This window comes from Bidens hawaiensis, unplaced genomic scaffold (genome assembly GCF_021521415.1).
Source record: "Bidens hawaiensis isolate Kalapana, Puna unplaced genomic scaffold, B.hawaiensis_p1.1 tig00052942_1, whole genome shotgun sequence".
Lineage (NCBI taxonomy): Eukaryota > Viridiplantae > Streptophyta > Magnoliopsida > Asterales > Asteraceae > Bidens > Bidens hawaiensis.
In genome coordinates, this window is record NW_027506236.1 from 27,942 (window position 1) to 34,197 (window position 6,256).

At 40.9% G+C, this 6,256-nt stretch overlaps 1 pseudogene; it reads left to right on the plus strand.

Annotated features, from left to right (window-relative positions):
• The first annotated feature begins 1,305 nt into the window (after positions 1-1,305).
• Positions 1,306-3,181, plus strand: LOC143617182 (CBL-interacting serine/threonine-protein kinase 4-like; annotated as a pseudogene).
• Positions 3,182-6,256: the final 3,075 nt, after the last annotated feature.

Sequence of the window (6,256 nt, forward strand, 5' to 3'; positions counted from 1 at the left end):
ACATCAACATCCACACGCTCCCATCGCTTACATGACATGCCACTTGGATAAATTGCTGAGTTGGAATTGAGATCAGCTATCTCAGATAGCAGGATACATAATTTTCAAAGCACAACATGTTAGAACCTAGAAACTATTCATTTTCTTTGAACCACCTAAAACAAAAAAAAAAGGATCTTTTTTGTTTTGGGTTACCGTTAATTTAAAGTGTATTTCATATTGGTTTATGTTCTAGTATGACTTAATAAGTCCTAATTAAGAATAGGATGTAAATTAATGACTCTTTTGATCTCTTTTAATTGGGTTATTTTTGACCAGTTTTAATGGCCTTTTTTTTATCACAACTAACAAAAAAAATCCTTAATTTGTCACTGTCAGAGTCGTCATATTATTGATATTAATTATTTGCCTATGGTTTAATTGTGAATTAAATAGTTAATTAAATTTATTATTTATCAATTTTAAAATCAATGCCACAATTCTTATGTAAATAGCTAAATAGTAACTAAATTTTTATTATCGAATAACTATTTGTTTCTCAAAAACATCTGGTTTTCAGATAACCATACTAGGATACAATATATCCATATGCCTATAGTTAGAGCGACTAGCCACCTACAATGGTAAGACGAAACCGGTCCACCAGGCCAAACCCCCAACCCCTCCTTTCTCTCTCATCCTCACACCTCTTGCTTGTCCAACAGAACGGCCTGACTTCTCACCCTCTCTCTTTCGCTCCATGGATGAGTAAAGCACCGGCTATTGTCGGTGCTCTTCATGTATTAACCCGTTATAAATTTAATTAATGATTAGATTACATGAGTCAATAGTTAGGATCATGTGAGAGTAACTTTATGATTTTATAAATTTATGACTTTATATATATGTATGCAAATATGTATGTATGTATATGTATGCATGATTGTATTTGTAGATCATGTGAGATTTTTCACGAATCCAAGAAACTTGTATCAAATTAAGGTGTAAGGCATGATGTGATTGAGTTCTCACCATCATCACTTTAAGATCATATTCTTCTCACACTAATAATTTCTATTAATATATTTTGTGACTCTGAAATTAACATACCTCTATGCTTAAACTATCTAAAACATCCAACAAAATGACAAATCATAACATATAACTCTTAAGAAAAACATGTCGATCGAGGGCAAAAATGTAAATCCACACCACCAAAAATATCTGAGATTATATTGTAGCACCAACTATGCTTAGTGTGTAATGATCACACTATAAAGCATTATTAAACAACTTCCCCTTACCACTAAATTAAACCTACTTTAATTCTCCAAATACTTTCTTATTATTCGCCGGCCGGTTAATATGTCACCGTCAACCACCACCATCAACCGAACCACCAGCGACGGCGGAACCATCATCCTCAACAAATACCAACTCACACACCTCTTGGGCCGTGGCAGTTTCGCCAAAGTCTACCACGGCCGCTCTCTCATCGACAACTCCTCCGTGGCCATCAAAGTCATCGACAAACCCTCAACCGCCGATCCCACACTCGAACCACGACTCATCCGTGAAGTCAATGCCATGCGCAGACTCAACCACAAAAACATCCTTAAACTCCACGAAGTCATGGCCACAAAAACCAAAATTTACCTGGTCATGGAACTCGCAGCCGGCGGCGAACTGTTCACCCAGCTCATCCGTCGCCGACGGATGAAAGAACCCACCGCCCGTTTCTACTTCCAACAACTCGTATCGGCTCTCAACTTCTGCCACGAAAACGGTGTCACGCATCGCGATCTGAAGCCTCAAAACATATTACTTGACAAAGACGGAAGCCTTAAGCTCTCTGACTTCGGACTCTCCGCTTTGCCGGAGTCGAGAACTAACGGTCTCCTCCACACCGCTTGTGGAACTCCGGCGTTCACCGCGCCGGAGATTGTTTGGGGGAAAGGGTACGACGGTGCAAAGGCGGATGCATGGTCGTGTGGGGTTATATTATTTAACCTCCTCTCTGGATATTTACCGTTCGACGACAGTAACTTACCCAACATGTACCGTAAAATTTACAGCCGTGAAGTTAACTTTCCCGAATGGATCACAAAGCAACCCCGGATTATAATTAAAAAACTACTTGACCCGAATCCGGAAACCCGGATGAGCATTGAGAAGTTGATGGATCTTGCATGGTATAAGAAATCGTTGAAACCCGATCCGGCGGTTGACTTACACATGGATAAATTTAAGTACGAGGTAAAATTTTTGAACGGCTTAAGTTTTATTATTCTAAAAAAGGCTAGAGTAAGCCTGTAAACGAATTAAATTGTCAGTGAACCGTCCGTTAAAAGTTCGTTTATGTTCATTCATTTAATGAACGAATGAACTTGAACAAAAAATTTGTGTTTATTTAATTAAACAAAAGAGTAGGAACACATGTTTCGTTCGTTTATTTATGTTCCTAAATGTTCGTTTATGTTCGCTTGTGTTCATTTATCTTTGTTTTGTTTGCTAAATTTATGTATGTTCATATTATATCTTTATTTATGTTCGTTTATCTTTGTTTTATTATGGTCAATTATGTTTGTTTATGTTCATGAATTGTCCTTTTAGAATTTAGAATTTAAATGAACGAATATGAACACAAATATTTGTCCAATTAAGTGATCATGTTCGTTTAAAGTTAAATAAACGAACACGAACATGCTCTTGTTCGTGCTCGTTCAGTTTGTTACATACAGCAGCACAGCTTGTTCCATGCTTACCTTCATTTCGATGTAAACACTACTCCTTAATGAGAATTATGCAATTAATTGCATGCTTCAGGTAAATTACAAAACGAAAAACTCGATGAATGCATTTGATATAATATCAATGTCATCCGGGTTAAACTTGTCGGGTATTTTTGAAGAGAAGGGGACGAAGAAAGAGCGGCGGTTTACGTCAACGGCGAAGGCGGAGGAGATCAAGAAGACGGTGGTGGAAGTTGGGGAGAGGTTAGGGTTTGGGTTGAAAAAGATGAAGGATGATGGTGTTGTTGGGTTGGTGAAAGGGAAGGTTTTTGTGTTGGCTACGGTGATGGAGGTGGTGCCGGAGTTGTTGCTGGTGGAGATGACGGTGGTTGATGGTGGAGATGGGTTTAGTGAGGTTGAATGGGATGCGTTGAAAGTGGGTTCTTTCATGGCATAGTGATGTACAGTGAACCACCTTTTTTGTATTTGGGATAATTAATTAGCAAATGCTTAAAGTTGTTACCATTAGTTTTTTTTATTACTTTTTTTATTTTTTTATTTTTGTATAACGACGACTTTGTTATATATAGGCTATCGTACTTTTTAAATTTGGAAAGTCTCGATTACTTATTCTGGTCAGACTATTTTGTTTTAACCAGGACTCACACTGGCTTCAGAGTTTGGCTTAAGCGTTCCCCCAGAAAACCATACCACCGACGGCCACTTAACCATTGGCGAAGCTTTATTGGGGCCGGGACACTGGCTTCAGAGTTTGGCTTAAGCGTTCCCCCAGAAAACCATACCACCGACGGCCACTTAACCATTGGCGAAGCTTTATTGGGGCCGGGGGAGGCCTCGGCCCCCCCGGTTTTTTCGCGTAGTAGTGTAAATTTACCTGTTTTCGTCAGAAATTTTTTATGTGTAGTGTAAATTTAGGCGTTTTCGGCCGAAAATTTGAGTCCGGCCCCCCATCGTTTGTGAATTTTTGTATACATTTTGAGCCCCCCCTGGTGTCTTAATCCAAGCTTCGCCACTGCACTTGACAGTCGTTGTGCCACCACAAGAGCAGAAGTCTCTGGCATAACACATGGTAGGATGAAAACCCGGGTGAGCTCAGCGTTCGAACTGACAACCTTTGCACAAGGCCTAGCTCAAATCTTTTATTACCAATATCCATCTAAAAGTGACACCAGTGGGATTCAAACTTGAGTCTCCACTGGTTAACCAATTCTCCTACCACTAAGTCACAAGTGACCTTCTAGTTAGTCTTTAAAGTATTCATGAATCATGAAAATAAATAAAATCCGATGCAGATATTATGCTATTTTATGGTTGTTATTAGGGTGTTTTTTATTTGGTTGAAATAAAAAACCGAATCAAATCAGATGTTTAAAATTACCGAACTGAAAGCAGGATGTGAAGTTAGTTGAGTTTGAGTTTCGATCAAATAAACCAAGTAAAGTTTCTTTTTATCATTACTCGTTAATATTGAACCGGATATAATAAGATTAAACTTAAATCATAAATTATTAAGGTAAACTAAGAAATTCGAATAACCATTATTTGTTAGGTTGTTAATGTGATTTGTTCGGTTGAATCGAATTCAGATTTTTATAATGTACCGAAACCTTATCCAGCTTCAAACATTGAATATGTAATTCATTATGGCTTCAAACAACTTTGTTTCTCGGTTTAATTGATTTGAAGTTGGATAATGGACACAACCATATTTGAACAAACTTAAAAATTAATACACCACCACAATTAGGTATGATTAGTTATCACGTAAACAGTTAGGTAAATCACTCAAATCATTTACAAAATTTGAAAAGACGTTGTCTAGCCATATTTGTACAATTTATGATTTGTGGGATTTGAAAAAAAAATGAAAAACGATTATTGAAGAGGTAGGTCCCAGCAGAGACCAGTTGGTCCCGCAAGACTCACCTTGAACAGGGTTGTCTGCGCAAAGGCCATCTGCTCCCGCAGGACCCACCATGCTCATAGAATCTTACGCGCAGTACGCAAGCTGTACACGCAGGGAAAGCCTCCCAATGGTGAAGTACCCCGCCTGTTCCCGCAGTTGCGGATACAAGCCATCAGGGAAGGCTACCCGCAGACAGCAGGGCTACACGTACAAGACTAGCTACTTCAGCAGTCACATGAAGGCATGAGCAAGGCGGGAACAATCCCGCCCAAATGAGCCAGTCTGATTCTGAAAGATCTTTTGTACCATACCTACCAAGGTATGGATAGGACAGACGATCTGACCAGAACAGCCCATGAGCCAATCACAGGGTGACAGCTCACCGACAACAGTGCGAGGAGGAGCACCCTCTAGTACTGTTTGTCACTATTAGCCGCTGCCTACTCACCAACCCTCACTGTGGAGCAGGCGCAGCCTACAGTTGGTGGAATAGTATTACTGTTGGCCGTAACCTATTCACCAACCAGCATGGCCTGCGTACAATCCACAGTCAGTGGGACGTGCATGGTCTACAGTTGGTGGAATAGTGCAGCCGACTTTATTACTGTTGGCTGTAACCTACCCACCAACCAGTATGGCCTGTGCGTAATCCACTGTTGGTTGAACAGGAATACTATTCAGCCGGCTGTACCTTCTAGAAAACCTACCTTCGGCTATAAATACTCCAATATCTTGGAATGGTAAGATCATCTACTATCTCGTATAACTTACTTGATAATTGCTCTAATAGTATTCATATACTTTTATATTCAAAGAGCAATATAGACTGATTCTCACGCCGGAGGGTGGTCACAAGGAGGAACCCCCCCCTTCTCAGTGACGAGCTTACGGTGTCTGTTTTGCAGGTTCCCTAAAGTACAACTTACTCTGCTGGACCTAACCTTCGTGGGAAACATTATCTAGCCCCCAGATTATCCATAATCTGCCCGGGGTCACTTAGTGTTTCTTCATTGGCGCCATCCGTGCATAAAGCTAGAACTACATCTTTCTCCAGTTTTTCAAAACTTCCAAGATGACTAGAGAAATTCCGGTAACCACAACCCCAGCCACTGGGGTTAACACCGGCAACACAATGTTTACAAACACTACCCCAGCCACCCAAGCTGGGGCAAGTGAAATACATTTTACGAACACTACCCCAGTCACTCATGTAGGGGCAAGTGGAGTAAATATTCCACTGGGATTCACTGATGCCCAGCTGGAAAAACGACCTCGAGCCCCTCGCCAAACACTTGATCAAGTGAAGGCATGGGCCGAGGCACGTCAAAGAGAATTTCAGGCTGAGTTGGACGAACGCTTGCGTTCAGTCCAACAAGCTGAGGAATTCGGTAGTACTCGCCAGCACCTCAACATGAGTAGTGAGTACGAGTACTCAGACGGCGAGGGGGAAGACTCCGACACCGACGCGAACCCTCGCCATAGGGCGAAAGGGAAGCGTAAGGAAACGGATCCCCAGCCAAAAAGGAACTTTGGGGAAGCATTCCAACCAGTCACGGAAAAAAGCTCTCGCGACTTCTCCAAGGCCTTTAGACCTACTGCTACAAACGCAGGAAGGTCA